The 21,422-nt window shown below is 41.5% G+C and overlaps 1 protein-coding gene across 1 annotated transcript in view; it reads right to left on the bottom strand.

Annotated features, from left to right (window-relative positions):
• Positions 1-21,422, bottom strand: part of LOC106571204 (serine/threonine-protein phosphatase 2A 56 kDa regulatory subunit alpha isoform) — an 88,029-nt gene that overhangs the window by 64,933 nt on the left and 1,674 nt on the right. The window lies entirely within an intron of this gene.

The raw sequence follows: 21,422 nt of genomic DNA, 5'->3' as shown, positions 1-21,422 counted from the left end.
TGCGACAAAACTGGAGTAGCCTACCCGGCATGATTTAAACTGCAGGAAAGCGGCCTCCATTCGCTATTCTAGTGCATACCGATGACATGTCTTTTTTCCCCTGCCCCTACCTATTTCATAAATGGGCCATACTAAATCAAAACACATTTTACACATTAGTAACAAGATTAAATTGAGAATAGTCTGATGGGTAAAAATATGATCAGTTGATGAGAGAATAGGTTGTGCAACCTGAAGCTAAGGAACAGAGCACAAACTTTTCAAATAGTCAATAGCCTATGGTTGCATCATGCAGCCCATATATGTTTTGATTTCTAAGACATTTAAGGTTTGTTTCATACGCAACAAATGTTGCCAAATAGGTCCTATATGCTAGATTTAGAGTTGTTTTAAATGATCACATAGCTGAATAAAATGGCAATGTTGAGCCTATGTTCAATTATATTATTCTTACAAAATCATTACGTAATAACAGGAGATAAAAGCATATATTTTAGTCTGCTAAATGAACTAGCTTCCAGCCTATGGTATGGTGCATAGCCAGATAACATACAGTAGGCCAACTCGTATTCATTTCTTCTGAAATAAATTCTCCATATCATGTTTCTTTAGACCTACCTAAAATAATAATAATGCATTTATTGTGATGGCGTATATTAAATTGATTTATTAGAATTCTTTAAAATGTAAATGTTCCAAAATTCATGCATCAGTGGCTTGTATGCGGAGGCCTAGAGATGCTAAACATGTTTGTTAATTAACAGTCAATAACCAGCTGACAAATATTCATGACCGCCACAGCCTTAGCCTATAGGTACAAAATTGTCCAGGCTCACACTTCTTACAGGAGATGCAGCAGGCCTGATGCCCTTTTTATGTTCTCTCCTATTGAGAAACACTGACACTAGAGCACAGCAGCATATCACAGGAGCAACAGCAAACCTGCTCCGCATTGCCGTCACCTAGCAACCAGATATTGCACTGGCCTTGCTGAGGGTGCAATGTAAGGCGTCTATTTCTAGCGACTGTCACAAAACTGTAGATGGTTATTTAAGGACCTGCTGAAAGCTTTATGGGCCTATTTTATAGCGCTATCTGCTTTTGCTTAAAAGATCCTCAGTCTCTATGTGCATGAGGGTGGCTCTGAGTCATTTGGAGTGAAATGTTGGCCTCTCCACAGCAGAACAAAACCTGGGGTACAAGAGCAAATAAGAGGAACCACGAGCTGACACTGGAGTAAAACATGTTGTGGAAATTGTGGTGTTGTAATATCAGTGCTCACACTACAGATCGATTCTTACATACGGACCAGACCGTGCGTGCGACATCGCGCGCATGTTGATTTTGTCCACCCACAGACGCGATCAGGACACGCATGATGAAATATCAAAACGAACTTGGAATCAACTATATTAATTTGGGGACAGGTCAAAAGGCATTAAACATTTATGGCAATAGCTAGCTAGCTTGCTGTTGCTAGCTAATCTGACATGGGATATAAACATTGGGTTGTTATTTTACTTGAAATGCACACACAAGGTCCTCTACTCAGACAATTCATCCACAGATAAAAGGCTAAACGAAGTTCGTTTCTAGTAATCTCTCCTCCTTCAGGCTTCTTCATTTGATATGGTGGTTGGCAACCAACTTTAAGGTGCATTACCACCAATAACTGGAATTGAGTGTGGACCTCAGTTAATCTTTCAATCACCAACATGGGTATATGCTCCTAAAAAGCAAATGAGGAGATGGGAGAGGCTGGACTTGCAGCGTGTCAAGCGTCACAAATAGAACCAAGTTCTATTTTAGCGCCTGGCTACGCAGTTGCTCGCAAGCAGTGTGGGTGCAATGATTGAATAACATGTATGTGTATGGACTCGAGAGAGGCAAAGGTCAAGAGCCATGCATCCTCCGAAACACGACCCTGCCAAGCTGCACTGCTTCTTGACACACTGCTCGCTTAACCCAGAAGCCAGCCACAACAATGTGTCGGAGGAAACACGTACAACTGGCGACCATGTCAGGGTGAATGCGCCCGGCCTGCCACAGGAGTCACTAGAGCGCGATGGGGCAAGGACATCGCGGCCGGCCAAACCCTCCCCTAACCCAGACGACGCTGGGCCAAGTGTGTCGTCTCATGGGTCTCCCGGTCACAGTCGGCTGCGACACACCCCGGGATCAAACCCGGATCTGTAGTGTCTTAGTCCGCTGTGACACACGGGAGGCCCAAATGCAAAATTTCCATGGGAGAAGACAGCATTAGCACCCACAAGTGGACAGGGGAGAAAAATAAAAACTACCAACCTCAAGAGACATCTGAAAGAGCATCATTCCAGTATATACGCTCAGGTAATAACCGATTGGAAAAGGCTAGCTAGTTAGCCTGCTGCAACCTATCAGACCACTACTTATGACAGAACTTTGATTACAATATAGCTACAGTATGTCAAGGGGCAGGGCTTCAGACTGCGACCATTTAGTTGCATTTTGCGTCCTTGTGACATTTCTGTGGGAGTTACATTTTCTATTGGTTGCATCAGTGCGCGCTGAACATTCACTACATGGCCACTTCACTAAAAAGTTTCAAAACATCCTATTTTTTGGGCGACTAAAACCATGATTTGGTCAAACAGTAAAATGTATCATCCTTATGATTCCTGTAATGAAAGTGTCTGCCTAGGCCTGTCTCGCTAGGGCCTGCTGCTATGATGAGCGAGCCACTTGATGTGCGTTTTGGGAGAGTAAAAAAGGCTTCCGATTGTATAGCCTTTCAAAATCCAAATTGTGGGAAATTCATAGGTTTGAATGCAACTATGGTTGTTCGCAGCTTTCTGTTGGTATAAATTTGCATTTCTCATCTAATATTGAGCTCAATAGCAACTATTTTACAACCGAGTTAGTAGATATGGCTTTAAGAGACGAAGCGTGCGAAATACCCAATTGTGCATTGGCCATTGCAAGAACATAGGGATTTTAGGACATTAAATTTACCGATCGGTCATGCTAAATATGCATTAATCTATCTAGCTAATGTGTTGAGTTCACTTCCTCATATGGCGAGTTATCCACAAAATAAATTTGCCTATAACATTACTGCACATAAAGACGTAGGCAAAGTCATCTCTATTGAACAAAATTCAGCTGTATTGTGCCAACCCACAATGATATTCACTGGATTAGGTTGCACATCAAAATATCTAGAATCATGCATTCCTGCGTGGACATGTCAGATGAAACAACGTATTTCTTGAATAGCCTACCGTCTAAAGCACTGTGAATGACTTTATAAAGGCAAATACATTTTTTTCCTATTGCGTGACGCCACAGAAGAAAATTGGTCCGTCAAGCCCCCCATCTGGTAAAGTTAGGCAACGATACGTGAGCCCCACAAAGGTGCGTTCAGTCCCCTCCTGTACTAAATGTACAGTGCCTTCAGAAAGTATTCACACTTGACTTTTTCCACATTTTGTTGTGTTACAAAGTGGGATTTTAATGGATTTAATTGTCCTTTTCCGTCAATGATCTACACAAAATACCCTTTAATGTCGAAGTGGAAGACAAATTCTAACATTTGTAAAAAATGTCTGAAAAGTAAAACACTAATATATCTTGATTAAAAAGTATTCAACCCCCTGAATCAATGTTAGAATCCCCTTTCTGAGTAAGTTTCCACACCTGGATTGTGCAGCATTTACCCATTATTCTTTTCAAAATTCTTCAAGCTCTGTCAAATTGGTTGTTAATCATTACTAGACAACCATTTTTAGGTCTTGCCATAGTTTTGACTTAAATCAGCTTGAAAATCTAACTCAGGAACATTCACTGTCTTAGTAAGGAATTCCAGTGTAGATTTGGCCTTGTGCTTTTAGGTTATTGCCCTGCTGAAATGTGGTGAAAAGCAGACTGAACCAGGTTTTCCGCAAGGATCTCCATTCCATTTATTTTTATCCTGAAAAACCCAGTCCTTAACGATTACAAGCATACCCATAACATGATACAGCCACCACTACGCTTGAAAATATGGGAAGTGGTACTCAGTAATGTGTTGTATTGAATTTGTCCCAAACATAACACATTGAATGTAGGTCAAAAAGTGAATTGTTTTGCCACACTTTTTTGCAGTATTACTTTAGTGCTTTGTTTCAAACAGGATGCATGTTTTAGAATCATTTTATTCTGTACAGGCTTCATTCTTTTCCAGTTTTCACCTATCACAGCCATCGAAATCCCTGAGCGGTTTCCTTCCTCTCTAGCAACTGAGTTAGGAAGGACCCCTGTATTTTTTTATTTATTTAACTAGGCAAGTCAGTTAAGAACAAATTCTTATTTACAATGACGGCATACCCCAGCCAAACCCTAATCCGGATGATGCTGGGCCAATTGGGAGTCCCATAGGGCGGTGCACAATCACGGCCGGTTGTGATACAGCCTGGATTCGAACCAGGGTCTGTAGTGACGCCTCTAGCCCTAAGATGCAGTGCCTTAGACCGCTGCGTCACTTTATTGATACACCATCCAAAGTGTAATTAATATGTTCACAATGCTGAAAAGGATATTCAATGTCTGATTTGTTTTTTTTACCCATCAACTAATAGGTGTCATTCTTTGCGAAGCATTGGAAAACCTCCATGGTCTGTGTGGTTGAATTTGTGTTTGAAATGCACTGCTCGTATGAGGGACCTTACAGATAAATGTATGTGGGGGGTACAGAGATGAGGTAGTCATTAAAAAAGTCATGTTAAACACTATTATTGCACACAGAGTGGGTCTAACTTATTATGTGACTTGTTAAGCAAATTGACTCCAACTTATTTAGGCTTGCCATAACAAAAAGGGTTGAATACTTATTGAGTCAAGACATTCCTGCTTTTCGTTTAACAAAAATGTCCAAAAAACAATTCCACTGACATTATGGGGTATTGTGTGTAGGCCAGTGACAAAACTCACCAAATACAGGTGTGCCAAGTTTGTAGCATCAAACCAAAGAAGACTCGAGGCGCTAATCACTGCCAAAGTTGCTTCAACAAAGTACTAAATAAAGGGTCTGAATACTTATGTAAGTGATATTTAATTTCGAAACATTTCAAAAAACCTGTTTTCGCTTTGTCATCATGGGGTATTGTGTGTAGACCGATGAGGGAAAAAACCCAATTGAATCCATTTTAGAATAAGGCTATAACGTAACAAAATCTGGCAAAAAGGGGAGGGGTCAGAATACTTTCCAAATGCCCTGTATGTATGTTTGTGCATATGGAAGACAGTGATTTGTTTCCTATAGCTTAATGAGACTATACAAAATGTGATGACTAAAATGTGGCTAAAATGAAAAAGGTATTTTGACAAAAATGTCCCACTGTAATTGACAATAACTAAGACTTAATTATATTTGTCAAAATGGGTGGAGTTTGGCCCAGCCAATCAGAATGAGTTTCAGCCCACGAAAGGGCTTTATTACAGACAGAAATAGTGCTTGTACTGTACTCACTATACTAGACAAACTTATTATTTTTTTTTTTCACCTTTACTTAACCTCTTACATCTAGATGTTCCGCTAGCGGAACACCTGCTCCAATATCCAATGATGGGCGTGGCGCGAAATACAAATTCCTCTAAAATCCGAAAACTTCCATTTTTCAAACATATGACTATTTTACAGCATTTTAAAGACAATACTCTCGTTAATCTAACCACACTGTCCAATTTCAAAAAGGCTTTACAGCGAAAGCAAAACATTAGATGTCAGCAGAGTACCCAGCCAGAAATAAATCAGGACTACCCATTTTAAGCTAGCATATAATGTCACAAAAAACAAAACCACAGCTAAATGCAGCACTAACCTTTGATGATCTTCATCAGATGACAACCCTAGGACATTATGTTATACAATGCATGCATGTTTTGTTCAATCAAGTTCATATTTATATCAAAAACCAGCCTTTTTACTTTAGCATGTGACGTTCAGAACTAGCATACTAGCAAACTTCCGGGGAATTTACTAACAATTTACTAAATTACTCACGATAAACGTTCACAAAAAGCATAACAATTATTTTAAGAATTATAGATACAGAACTCCTTTGTGCAATCGAGGTGTCCGATTTTAAAATAGCTTTTCGGTGAAAGCACATTTTGCAATATTCTCAATAGATAGCCCAGCCATCACGGCTAGCCATTTAGACACCGACCAAGTTTAGCCCTGACCAAAGTCAGATTTACTATTACAAAAGTTTGATTACCTTTGGTGTTCTTCGTCAGAATGCACTCCCAGGACTGCTACTTCAATAACAAAATGTTGGTTTGGTTCAAAATAATCCATCGTTATATCCAAATAGCGGCGTTTTGTTCGTGCGTTCCAGACACTATCCGAAATGGTAAATCAGGGTTACGAGCATGGCGCAATTCGTGACAAAACAATCCTAAATATTCCATTACTGTTCTTCGAAGCATGTCAACCGCTGTTTAAAATCAATTTTTATGCAATTTTTCTCGTAAAAAAAGCGATATTATTCCAACCGGGAATCTCCGTTTAGGTAAACAGAGGAAATAAAACAAAGCTTTCGGTCGACGCGGGCACGAGCCTGAGTCTCACAGTACTGTAACCAGCCACTACCCAAACGCGCTACTTTTTTTTCAGCCTGAGCCTGCAAAGCCACGATTCAGCTTTTTGCCGCCTTCTGAGAGCCTATGGCAGCCGTAGGAAGTGTCACGTAACAGCAGAGATCCTTTGTAATGGATAGAGATGGCAAAGAAGGCCAAGAAATGGTCAGACAGGGTACTTCCTGTACAGAATCTTCTCAGGTTTTGACCTGCCATTTGAGGTCTGTTATACTCACAGACACCATTCAAACAGTTTTAGAAGCTTTGGAGTGTTTTCTATCCAAAGCCAATAATTAAATGCATATTCTAGTTACTGGGCAGGAGTAGTAACCAGATTAAATCGGGTACGTTTTTTATCCAGCCGTGTCAATACTGCCCCCTAGCCCTAACAGGTTAATGCTAGCTAGCAACTTACCTTGGGTCCTTGCTGCACTCGGGTAACAGGTGGTCAGCCTGCCACACAGTCTCCTCGTGGAGTGCAATGTAATCGGACATAATCGCCGTCCAAAAATGCAGATTACCGATTACCGACTTGAAAAATCGGCCCTAATTAAAAATCGGTCGACCTCTACTCATGAGTACACAAATGAGAGCAGCTTGCCTTTTGCACTGCATCTACTGAACATCACTTGATAGCAGAAAAACAGTTAAAGAAACCAAATAACTAAACTACTAATATTGATATGCTCGCAAAGTCTAGGGGTCTTATGCTTAGCTAACTGGTCTGCAACACGTTTTAAGATGTGCATCTATGTAAGAAATCAGCGTATGAGGACCGCGTTGTATGTACATGTACCCAGAAGACCGCAAACTTACAGAGTTCAGGACCAGCTCCGTCTTGACCTCTTGGTCAGCCGGTCCAGTCAGATAGTTAATGGCGACAAAATAAACAACTACAAAAGGCATGCCCAAATAAAGAGGTTAACTAACACAAAGAAACTTGGGCTGAGAGGCATCTGGCCTCCTCTCTCTCCAGGATTGTTGATCATCCCGATTGCCCACACCTGAGTAATTAAGGCTTCCTGGCTGAGCATATTACCTAACCCGGTTGATGCTTCCCCCTGGGGATGGAGTGTGGACTTGGTAGTGGTAGTGTCTAATCACACTCTTAAGACCTTACCTATCTAACCTACTCCATAACATCCACCCAATTATGATTATGCCAATGCTGTGACACAGTCCCATGGTTATGATCAGAGAGAGAGAAACAGTTATGAGACAAAAACACACATTGAGAGAGGCTGACAGTCACAGAACATAAATATGGCAATTATTATTATCATCATTGCATGACTTCAGGTCAAGTTGGAGAGGCTACTCAAAGTTCACATACTACTCATCACATGAGATGCTATTCCAATCTTGTTGGTTGACAGGCAAAAACAAACCACAACAAAAACACCTGCAGCCATGGGAGAAACCTGAATATCCAGTAATGGGTGAACCCAAGATTCAATTGAGACTGACAGCTAAGGTGTCAGGACAATTTCAGCAAGCACAACAAACGATCACATGACTTCGTTTTTTTAAATTTTTTGAACATGGAAAAACAACCAGTGGCTGATGGATGTCCATGATGCTACAAGGCAAACTGGCTTGATGTGAAATTGGAATTGAAAAAGAAGGCCTCGGGGGACAGTGTTATGACAAAGGTGCCAATGCGAGAGGATGTCTCTTGTAGTTTGCTTGAGTGAGACTTCACTCAGGTAAATGAAAATGCCACCTTGTGAACCTAGCACCAAGGGGCAGTTTCCAGATGTCAAAAACAGACCTCGGTATCACACTGGAGCACACCATTTTTTATCTTAAAAAAGGCCAAACATTTTTGACTAATTCTCAGCGGCAACGGCTTCCACAGCTCAAGAAACTCCTTTTACGTTTGGCCTAGCTTTTAACAAAAACCTGAGACAATCAGTGGTGTAAAGTGCTTATGTAGTACTTTAAAGTATTTTTACTTAATTTTTTCGGGAATCTGTACTCTACTTTTAAAATTTTGCCAACTTTTACTTCACTACATTCCCAAAGAAAATGATGTACTTTTTACACCATATTTCCCCTGACGCCCAAAAGTACTCATTACATTGACAGGAAAATGGTCCAATTCACACACTTACCAAAGAACATCCCTGGTCATCTCTACTGCCTCTGATCTGGCGGACTCACTAAACACAAATGATTTGTTTGTAAATTATGTCTGAATGTTGGACTGTGCCCTGGCTATCCGTAAAAAAAAAAAATTGTGCCGTCTGGTTTGCTTAATATAAGGAATATATAATAAAGGAATTTGAAATATACTTAAGTATATTTAAAACCAAATACTTTTAGACTTTTACTAAAGTAGTATTTTACTGGGTGACTCACTTTTAAAAAGGTATCTTTACTTTTACTCAAGTATGACAATTGAGTACTTTCCCCACCGCTGGACACAAGACACTGCTTCACTAGCGCTGGCTCCTGATAAGGCCTGTGCTTAATGATCATATTCCCAATCACACAAGGTACACATTCTACATTACAGAATGTAGGTTACACTGCTACGCCACATCAATCTGAAAGAGACGCAAAAGAGAACAGGGTTTACACTTTAGGCCTGCTTGCAGACAATAGTGCAGCGGCACTAGCTCTACCGATTTGTTCAGTCAACTGCCAGGTTATCAGAAACGTGTACTGGAAATTATGCTATAAATTGTAGATTAGTGCCAACGGGACTTGTTGCCAGTTTCCATTCTAGATAGTCATGGTGCAGCTTTCACAGGACCTCGTTACTCCTCCCTATTAGCTTACATATTGATAGGTCAAGTCCTGAACTTCATTTAGTTATTCAGCCGATTCACTTTTACGGAATATACCCACCCTCTCACACTGTAAAAATAGACAGCAACCTCTGAGTGGAGGGGTCAGACGACCTTATGCAATGAATAAATGAAATATGGTATGACAGCACAGGGGGATTAGATCAAAAGAAACCGACAAGTGGTCCTCATGTCACTGTCAAGCTTTGAAAAAGTGGCCTAGATCTGACTGGCTCAGTGCAAAATGGCAACGACGTAGGGGTCCATTGCAAACAGAAAGTGCATGAACATGTGAAGCGAGTCATAAAATGAGGGAGTAACAGACAGCCAACAGCCTATTGTAGCCTAGTCTGTGGGCATTAATGCATGTCGATTGATACCGCACGACCCACTGCAGTTGCTAAACCGGTTGGGGGAGACTGGTCAGTCAGGTCTGCTTCTCACACCAGTCGCAAAGGCTTCTTCAGGGTTCACTCCAAATGATGCCGGCTGAGCATGTGACAAAAACAGAAAAGAGCAGTCAAAGAGACGATTAAAGAGTGTGTTGCAACAAAAACAGGAGGCCTAGTGGGCCTGGTGTCGACTACTCGTTGACAATGAACATGTGTCAAACACAGCAAGAACAATTAGCAAAAAATCCCAAGGGATCGATAGGTTTACAACAAGGAAATAACACTATACTAGAACATTTGAATATGATTAAATGACAGTGTAACTGATCACGTAATAGGCCTAATGAGATTGTGGTGTAAAAAAGGCTCAGCTGCAGGTGTGATCAGGCAATATTGTATCTACTCTGGAAATCTGTCTACGTTTTAATGAAGACTGCTCCCTTCAGACACTCAATGTAATTGCTAAGCATGACTTATTCTGCACTAGAATGCACTGGAGAGTGAGTCAGTGCACATAAAAGGGCCCACATACAACCAATGCACTCTCGGCATGTTCCCCGCAGTCTGATTTCTTATAACAAACCCTCAACACACCATAAATAAAAACCCTGGCATCCATAAGGGACTGGGCACTCAGCAAAGAGTAGACGGTCGCCAACGCACAAAACCAGGGCTTTTACGCGGTCCTGTGAAGTTCAAATGAAGATATAGATATATATACATACATATATACATACAGTAGGCATTGCAATCATTCTCATGAGGTTTATTTTGGCCTCAACAACTGTACCGAAAGTGTTAATCCCCTCCTGTTGCCCAGGAATCTATAGCGCAGGTGTCTTTAACTCACGTTACAACAGTTCCGTCTATGGTAGACGCTGACATTTCTTACGCTTCGATCACACCGACAGCGTCATTGCATTTTGATACACCAGAATTATATTCATTTCCAATGAAACGCTGCGTTTGTCTTGCAGCATTGGGTTGCAAAGGCATTTGCAGTGCATTCGGTGTGGTGCATACGTTGGATTGATCAAACATATGCTTCAAACTATATGTGTAGATGGCTTGACAGAAATGGTAGCAGAAGGTACATGTTGAACTTTTGTTGTATACATATCCAGATGATGCTGCGTACTATTTTGCACAATGAGGCTGTCAGTGTGATCAAAGCGTTACAAGGAGCATGTGCTCCTAAAATAAATGTAGGCACACAACGAAAGTATTTGAGTTAGAGTGTTTTTATGATAAGAAATGACAAAGTGATGATCAGCTGCCCTTTTAAGGGGTGGGCCGTTACCGTGGTAACAAGGCACTCCTGTCTGTCAGAGAAATTCGATTCTCTGATATCTCTTCGCTAGCAGTTGAGCAAGCTCAAACTAACATTGAAAAACAACCAAGATTGTGAACAAAACGATGTAAATGGCCAAGAAACACAAGGAAAAAGTCACCCTTTAGTAGAGTATGGGGTAAATTCGACTAACATCTATGCTCAAAACGTATCTTTCAGCACTTCACACAGTGCGCTCAGCCCCGTTGCGGTGAGAGAAGGACACCATGCGCAACAGTGCCGTGCTGAAAGATTCAATTTATTATGAGTTCATAGTTCTTTATGCGATTAGCTAACAGCTATGAGACAAAACATCAGAAATACTTTGAAAATAGCTACGGCAGCATTTTCTTTGCTATAAATCAACTCGCACGTCCTCATACTTGACTTTTACAGTTCGTCCACATCTATTTTTAGGCGCATATGCCAGTAAAATGGTCGCACTGTAGAGCTCTGTACTGGGTTTCGAGAAAGACGTCTGTCAGCCAGACTAACCAAGGGGGCCGGGGCTGTGCTTAGATGTCTGACCTCATGAAGAGCTATAACACTACACTGCATACTAAATCTTGTCCCACACTCAACTAATCACCTAAGAAAAAAATAAGACATTATGTTTGAAATTGTTCAGTCTGGCCTATCTGCTGTAATAACATAATGTTACATATAGTTGTTTTTACATCATGTTACATTTAGTACTAGTATAAGCTTTCTATGTGTAATGCTCTGGTATTACATAATCATCAACCAGGGGATTTGATCTCCTAACCCTGTGGTTACACACTGTTGCAGCCAAGACGCAAGGCTGCTTTTTGCTTTCCCACCCATAGAGAAGGAAGTGCACTCTTACAGAGTGCACTTCCTAATCTGCACACATAGGTGCCAGCCATAGCACTCAGGCTGTGATGGGCTAACAATAGGCTAAACTTGATGTAAGTGATCGCCAAAGTGTGGTTGTGGTTGACAGAGAGCATGTCCTCCTCTCGTTTGTCTTCTTTTGAAAAACATGAACAAATGGCAAACAACTAGACTACACTCATATTTCCCACTTGACAAGCATCCATTGCAAATGAGTCAGTTTGCATATGAATAAAGAGACCAACTCATCCATTGAGCTAAATCAAAACAGCTCGCCGAAACCTCTTGATATCTAAACAAAGTTTGGGTTTTTGCCCTAGCACTACACAGTTGATTCAAATAGCCAACTCATCATCAAGCTTTCATTATCTGAATAAACTGTAGTGCTGGGGGGGGGACATGCACCCAGTAGAGGACCCAGGACTGAGTTTGGGAAACCCTGTTTTAGCACACACAGTGGAAACAAGTGAGTCATATGACAAAGCCTATCAATCTATTAGTCAGGAGTTGTCAATGGCAACTTTGTGTATTTAACAAAGCAGGACACAGACTTAGCTATCGACCTAACTTATCAGTGTTTGAATACTCCAGAATGGCAAGAGTTATCAGAATCCAGCTTTAGAAATCCGCTAAAGTCTGACTTTAAATGAAGCCGGCTATCTTCAGGAAAATCAACAACCAAAAAAATTGGTCTAGCATGCTTTGAGAAATACCTTGCAGGGCTTCTGGCTGCCATGGCAACAATGCAGGTCTCCCAGTGAGTCGTCATTTCAGTGTCTTATCACACAACATGGGGCTATAAACACTCCAGAATCTCTACTGCAGGATGAAAGATCAGCATATCTACAACTGCAGTACTTCCCCGGCCTGCTATACTGTGATTCATGCATTATAGCTGGCCAAACATTATGTAGTAAAGCCATTTAACTTCTGTACAACAGGTTCCACAGCCCCTCTCACTCCTGCACACAGGTACTTACCCAAACTGACCAATTACTTTAGATTGGGAAGGAGTGCAAAAATAGCATGAATCAAATAACATTTTATTAGTCACATGCGTCGAATACAGGTATTACAGTGAAATGCTTACTTACGAGCCCCTAACCGACAGTGCAGTTTAAAAAAATACAGATAAGAATAAGGAAATAAAAGTAACAAGTACTTCAAGAGCAGCAGTAAAAAAATAACAATATATACAAGGGGGTGCCGGTACAGAGTCAATGTGCAGGGGCACCGGTTAGTTGAGGTAGTATGTACATGTAGGTCAAGTTAATTAAAGTGACTACGCATAGATGACAACAGAGAGTGGCAGTGGTGTGAAGAGGGGAGAGGGGGGTGCAATGCGAGCAGTCCGGGTAGCCATTTAACTAGATGTTCAGGAGTCTTATGGCTTGGGGGTAGATCTTTGACCTAGATTTGGTGCTCCGGTACCGCTTGCAGTGCGGTAGCAGAGAACAATCTATGACTAGGGTGGCTGGAGTCCTTGACAATTTTTAGGGCCTTCCTCTGACACCGCCTGGTATAGAGGTCCTGTATGGCAGGAAGCTTGGCCCCAGTGATGTACTGGGCCGTTCGCACTACCCTCTGTAGTGCCTTGCGGTCGGAGGCCAAGCAGTTGCCATACCAAGCAGTGATGCAACCAGTCAGGATGCTCTCGATGGTGCAGCTGTAGAACCTTTTGAGGATCTGAGGACCCATGCCAAATATTTTCAGTCTCCTGAGGGGGAATAGGTTTTGTCGTGCCCGCTTCGCAACTGTCATGGTGTGCTTGGACAATGTTTGTTTGTTGATGATGTGGACACCAAGGAACTTGAAGCTGAGAAAACTCACATTTAGGCTATTGTCATGATGCATAGATTGTGGGTTAAAGTGTAATAATGCCATTAACCTGTTATGGCTAGGGGGCAGTATTTTCACGGCCGGATAAAAAAACGTACCCGATTTAATCTGATTATTACTCCTGCCCAGAAACTAGAATATGCATATAATTATTAGCTTTGGATAGAAAAAACTCCAAAGTTTCTAAAACTGTTTGAATGGTGTCTGTGAGTATAACAGAACTCATTTGGCAGGCCAAAACCTGAGAAGATTCTGTACAGGAAGTACCCTGTCTGACCATTTCTTGGCCTTCTTGATTATCTCTATCCAAAACAAGGGATCTCTGCTGTTACGTGACACTTCCTACGGCTCCCATGGGCTCTCAGAAGGCAGCAAAAAGCTGAATCGTGGCTTTGCAGGCTCTGGCTGAAAAACATTAGCGCGTTTGGATAGTGGCCGGTCACAGTACTATGAGACTCAGGCTCGTGCACGAGGGGATCCCATGCTTTTATTTTCTCTCTTTGTACGTAAACACGCTTTCCCGGTCGGAATATTATCGTTTTTTTACGAGAAAAATGGCATAAAAATTGATTTTAAACAGCGGTTGACATGCTTTGAAGTACGGTAATGGAATATTTAGAATTTTTTTGTCACGAAATGCGTCGTGCGCGTGACCCTTATTTACACTTCGGATAGTGTCTTGAACACAAGAACAAAACGCCGCTATTTGGATATAACGATGGATTATTTTGAACCAAACCAACATTTGTTATTGAAGTAGCAGTCCTGGGAGTGCATTCTGACGAAGAACACCAAAGGTAATCAAACTTTTCTAATAGTAAATCGGAGTTTGGTCAGGGCTAAACTTGGTGGGTGTCAAAATAGCTAGCCTGTGATGGCCGGGCTATCTACTCAGAATATTGCAAAATGTGCTTTCGCCGAAAAGCTATTTTAAAATCAGACACCTCGATTAATTAAAGGAGTTCTGTATCTACAATTCTTAAAATAATTGTTATGCTTTTTGTGAACGTTTATCGTGAGTAATTTAGTAAATTCACCGGAGGTTTGCGGGGGGTCTGCTAGTTCTGAACGTCACATGCTAATGTAAAAAGCTGTTTTTTGATATAAATATGAACTTGATTGAACAAAACATGCATTATTGTATAACATAATGTCCTAGGCGTGTCATCTGATGAAGATCAAAGGTTAGTGCTGCATTTAGCTGTGGTTTTGTTTTTTGTGACATTATATGCTAGCTTGAAAAATGGGTGTGTGATTATTTCTGGCTGGGTACTCTGCTGACATAATCTAATGTTTTGCTTTCGCTGTAAAGCCTTTTTGAAATCAGACAGTGTGGTTAGATAAAGGAGAGTCTTGTCTTTAAAATGCTGTAAAATAGTCATACGTTTGAAAAATTGAAGTTTTTGTATTTTTGAGGAATTTGTAATTCGCGCCACGCCTATCATTGGATATTGGAGCAGGTGTTCCGCTAGCGGAACGTCTAGATGTAAGAGGTTAAGTTATGACAGGTAGCCTATTAGAATGCATCAAGAAATATGAGCAATGCCAAGCTGTGTGGGCTTATTGAGGACTTTACCAGAGGAAAACACTTTTTCACAAGTTTAATAAAATTGTTAATTATTTGTGTAAAATGACTTTTACACAAAGAGGTGATGTGAGGATGGAGGCATTAAATATGAAACCAAATCTGTCGTTCCCCTATCAGTGTTGTGCAGACACAGCTAAGCCAATTATATCAAACCGGAGGTACTCAACCACATCGCTCCCTGTCAGGGATATGGATTTAACAGAAATCAAAACAGTTCAGGCCTTCACCTATCCATCTTTATACCCAGGGAATACTTAAACGTGAGTGACATAGCAAATCGAACTGTAGCTGATTGGGAACAACAGGGGGAGCCAGAGTGAGTCCTCTGGGGAGTAGGCAGAAAGCATTCCTGGGAACCACTGACGGAACCAGTCATGAATCAAATGAGCGAGGCGTAAACCTCTGTGTGGGGCCCACACCTGAGCAGAGTCAAACCACACACGGCACTAAGCACAAATAAGTTGTCCCAAATTAATTTGCTATAACAACCAGCGCTCAAATCAACACATCAGAGCCAAACCAACACAAGAGGTGAGCAACTCATCCACTGCGCAACCCATTTCAGTCAAGACAACATTAGGCTACCTCTAAAGTGTTTTCTCACTGGCATACAGATTGGGATCAGAGGAAGAGACAGATTAGGTTAGCCAAAACAAGAGCGGTAGGATGAGGTCTCTGCTCCAGAGAAATAGGGGAGGAGAGAGGGAGAGCGAGAGAGCTGGTGGGGTGAATCAGAATCTTGTCTGACGACACACGAGCATCCCTGTCATGGCGATCATAACCTCACCAAGAAGTCCAGTTAGCTCCCCTCATCACCCCCAACCACTGTGCCTAATTACTGTCAAGTCACTCAAATAGACATGCATTCTTGCACAGACATTCATTCTGCAGGTCATTCTGTCAGAAATGCTGAAAACACGTCACACATTTCTTTGTACTTGCACCGCCCCAATGCCCAAACCCCAGTTCTTTGTCCTTATGCAACATGGTGCACATCTGATTATCTCCCACTTTGTTCATCCTGTACTCCCTCAGAGTTCATGTCGGGAGTTTTCTGAGTCTCAAAAGGTCCTCAATGCACATAAGCAGTAACACCCGTCACTGGCCTGGAATACTGCCCCCGACAACAGACTCCACCCACATACATGCATACCAACCCCCCCCCACACACAATCCTCCATTCAAGGGGTGCGAGTCACTCCAGCATTATTACCCAAAGCTGAACCAGTCTGCAACGTCATTAATAAAATGCCACCCATTCAGACAAGAGTAGCCTAGGAGGTTATGGTCGACTACAACTATCTCGCAGAATCGAAAGGGCCATGAAACCACATACTAGGCTAGTTAACCATGTTAGTACTAGCTACTAAACGGTAATAAAATAGACTAATTGAGAACTTTACTGATCAATTTATTTCTATATCGGCATTCGTGGTCAATTTACATTCAAACAATGAAAGATAATCTGTTATCACGTGCTCCATACCCACCCCCTTTTTCTCTGAGTTTAAAGATCAGGAGAGGAAGCCTGCTGCTGCAGGTCATGGAAGGGGGGGGAGCAGGTGGGAAACCACCCCACTGAGGGAAGCCCGAAGCCCCCTTGGCTCTCTCCCTCGGCACCGGTCCTTCTGGGCCTGCTGGTGTGGGGCCGTTTGTGACACGTTACTCTGTAATATTCATCAATGACTTTATTCAGAGTAGTGTATAATGGCACATTACGTTTCTAACCAAACAAAAGGTGAAAAGTCACAAATAAACAAGTCAAACATTCCCTCAATCCATAAGAAGCATTAGCCTAGTCCATGCCATGTAGGCCCAAGGTTCAGTGTCTGCACTTTTCCCCTCGTCATTTCAACATGTTGGCAGGCTAACTTGTCTGAACTTGACTGCTGAAGTCAGTGAGAGGTTTTGCTTTAGCAAATTAAGTTTCAGCAGTCTTCCCTCATACCATGCAGTTGACATGAGGATAGTGTGAATCTTGAGTTTCCAATATGGACTTTTAAAGGTGAAAGGAGACTTTCATATTCCTGAATACATTGACATTTCTCTCCCAGACAGGCTTCAGACACAGAATTCTCTATTAGGATCCAATAAATGACTCTGCATAAACATTAAAGATCAAATTGTCATTGTAACACAGATGCCTTGTAGCTACATTTGGGGAGTGGAGGGATCAACTTCCTTTAACCTGTTAGGGCTAGGGGGCAGCATTTGCACGTCTGGATAAAAAAAAATGTACCCGATTTAATCTGGTTACTAATCCTACCCAGTAACTAGAATATGCATATACTTATTATATATGGATAGAAAACACTCTAAAGTTTCTAAAACTGTTTGAATGGTGTCTGTGAGTATAACAGAACTCATTTGGCAGGCAAAACCCTGAGACATTTTCTGACAGGAAGTGGATACCTGATGTGTTGTATTGACTTTAAACCTATCCCATTGAAAAACACAGGGGCTGAGGAATATTTTGGCACTTCCTATTGCTTCCACTAGATGTCACCAGCCTTTACAAAGTGTTTTGAGTCTTCTAGAGGGAGATCTGACCGAACAAGAGCCATGGAACGATGATGTCCCATTAGACACCTGGCGCGCGAGTTCATGTTGGGTACCCTTGTTCCAATACGTTATAAAAGAGTATGCATTCGTCCACCTTGAATATTATTCATGTTCTGGTTAAAAAAGGCCCTAATGATTTATGCTATACAACGTTTGACATGTTTGAACGAACGGAAATATATTTTTTCCCCTCGTTCATGACGAGAAGTCCGGCTGGCTTAGATCATGTGCTAACAAGACGGAGATTTTTGGACATAAATGATGAGCTTTTTTGAACAAAACTACATTCGTTATGGACCTGTGATACCTGGAAGTGACATCTGATGAAGAGAATCAAAGGTAATGGATTATTTACATAGTATTTTCGATTTTAGATCTCCCCAACATGACGTCTAGTCTGTATCGCAACGCGTATTTTTCTGGGCGCAGTGCTCAGATTATTGCAAAGTGTGATTTCCCAGTAAGGTTATTTTTAAATCTGGCAAGTTGATTGCGTTCAAGAGATGTAAATCTATAATTCTTTAAATGACAATATAATATTTTACTAATGTTTTCTAATTTTAATTATTTAATTTTGACGCTGACTTGACTGCCGGTTATTGGAGGGAAACAATTTCCTCAACATCAATGCCATAGTAAAACGCTGTTTTTGGATATAAATATGAACTTGATAGAACTAAAAATGCATGCATTGTCTAACATAATGTCCTAGGAGTGTCATCTGATGGAGATTGTAAAAGGTTAGTGCATCATTTTAGCTGGTTTTATGGTTTTGGTGACCCTGTCTTTGACTTGACAAAACATTACACACAACTCTTGTAAATGTACTGTCCTAACATACTCTAAATTTATGCTTTCGCCGTAAAACCTTTTTGAAATCGTAAAACGTGGTTAGATTAAGGAGATGTTTATCTTTCAAATGGTGTAACATAGTTGTATGTTTGAAAAATTTGAATTTTGACATTTATTTGGATTCAAATTTGCCGCTCTTGAAATGCACCTGCTGTTGATGGAGTGCACCACGGGTGGCACGCTAGCGTCCCACGTAGCCCATAGAGGTTAACGAACTGGTTTGGATTATCTAGTCAATTCTCCCATCAGGAATTATTCATGATGGTTGAATGAACAATTACTACCCAGGCTGGATCCTGATACTTGGTGGCTACCCTGCTTTTTAAACACACCACAATCACCTCATTTAGGCTACAGTGTGAGGCTTTCAGTCCCATCTTCACTGCCCCATCCAGGGCCCCAGATATAGCGGACTGTCTCGCTCTCTCACACACACTAGGAGTTCATCATATAATAACCAAGCTCTTGATCATGCAAAGTGTGGATTGACTAAGTGAAGCTCAATTCACACGTGTCATTGAGATACAGTATGTGTGGCCAGGACTGAATTTGGCACAATTGCTGAATGAAGAATAAAAGGAGGTATGACCTTAAGTGCCGAGCTGTTTTGGATTCTGAACTGCTCTCTCAATCCTAATAATACTGCTGAGCATGAAGAAATGTAATCCCTAGCTATATGTTTCATTGTGTCTGACAACAGCTTGGATTGAGGAATTTGACCTTGGAAATGTCCATTTTGAGGCAACTGTTATAGTATCCATCTTGAAATGTCCTATAAAACAAAAATGCAGGGAATATGGCAGGGCATAGCAACAGACAGATTTAACAGTAACAATGCACTGGCAGCATACAATTCCCATTCCCTCCAGTGAAACTAACTTGCAATGTTGCACTATATGAGGTAAGGAACATTCTTCTCAATGGCATGTCTCCATATTGAAGAACCTCTGAGTAAAACAAAGGCTACCTGTAACTTAGCAATCTGCCACTACCTTCAAGGCCCAAGACAGAAGCTACACTGAACATAAATAAACACAACATGAAACAATTTCCAAGATTTTTGTTCATATAAGGAAATCAGTCAATTGAAATAAATTCATTAGGCCTTAATCTTGGATTTAACAGGACTGGGAATACAGATATGCATCGGTTGGTCACAGACACCTTAAAAAAAGCTAGGGGCGTGGTTCAGAAAACTGGTCAGTATTAACAGCTCCTTCACAGAGTTGCCTGTGGAATGTTGTCTCAGTCCGCTTCAATAGCTGTGCGAAGTTGCTGGATATTTGCGGGAACTGGAACACCCTGTTGTACATGTCGATCCAGAGCAACCCAAACATGCTCAACGCGTGACATGTCTGGTGAGTATGCAGACCATGGAAGAACTGGGCCATTTTCAGCTTCCAGGAGTGGTGTACAGATCCTTGCGACATGGGGACATGCATTATCATGCTGAAACATTAGGTGATTTCGGCAGATGAATGACTGACAATGGGCCTCAGGATCTCGTCACGGAATCTGTGCATTAAAATTGCCATCGATAAAATGCCCGTAGCTTATGCTGACCCATACCATAACCCCACCATGGGGCACTCTGTTCACAAAGTTGACATGAGCAAACCGTTCGCCATACACGTTGTCTGCCATCAGCCCAGTCCAGTTGAAACTGGGATTAATCCGTGAAGAGCACATTTGTCCAGCATGCCAGTGGCCATCGAAGGTGAGCATTTGCCCACTGAAATCAGTTACGAATTCGAACTGCAGTTAAGTCAAGACCCTGGTGAGGACGACGAGCATGCAGATGAGCTTCCCTGAGACGGTTTCTGACAGTTGTGCAATCCTACAGTTTCATCAGCTGTCCGGGTGGCTAGTCTCAGACAATTCCGCAGGTGAAGAAGCCAGATGTGGAGGTCCTGGGCTGGCTTGGTTACACTTGGTTTGTGGTTGTGAGGCTGGTTGGATGTACTGCCAAATTCTCTAAAACAGCGCTGAAGCCGGCTTATGGTAAAGAATTGAACATAACATTATCTGGCAACAGCTCTGGTGGACATTCCTGCAGTCAGCATGCCAATTGCACACTCCCTCAAAACTTGAGACATCTGTGGATTGTTGTGACAACAATAGAGCGGCCTTTTATTGTCCCCAGCACAAGGTGATCATGCCGTTTAATCATCTTCTTGAGATGCCACACCTGTCAGGTGGATGGATTATCTTGGCAAAGGAGAGGCTCACTAACAGTGATGTAAACAAATTTGTGCACAACATTTGAGAGAAATACGCTTTTTGTACATATGGAACATTACGGGGATATTTTATTTCAGCTCATGAAACATGGGACCAACACTTTACATGTTGGTTTTACATGTTGCGTTTATATTTTTGTTCAGTATAGATCAGACAGGCTACATTACAGTTCTCCTGGCTGCCAAGGTGTACAAAACATCACTCTCCAGCTAGGATGAAATTCTCAGAACGCAACATTTCATTGATATGCAGGCTTCTCCTTACCAAAACAAACAATATAAAGTTAATGTAGTAGGCCTATGTTTACAGAGAGCTCTGTAGTTTTCATGGATTCAATACATAAATTAATGCATGTGTCTGGCCTTGGCCCACAT

The sequence above is a fragment of the Salmo salar genome, chromosome ssa15, assembly GCF_905237065.1.
Source record: "Salmo salar chromosome ssa15, Ssal_v3.1, whole genome shotgun sequence".
NCBI classification, from domain to species: Eukaryota; Metazoa; Chordata; class Actinopteri; order Salmoniformes; family Salmonidae; genus Salmo; species Salmo salar.
This window is presented reverse-complemented; position numbering and strand designations above follow the sequence as displayed.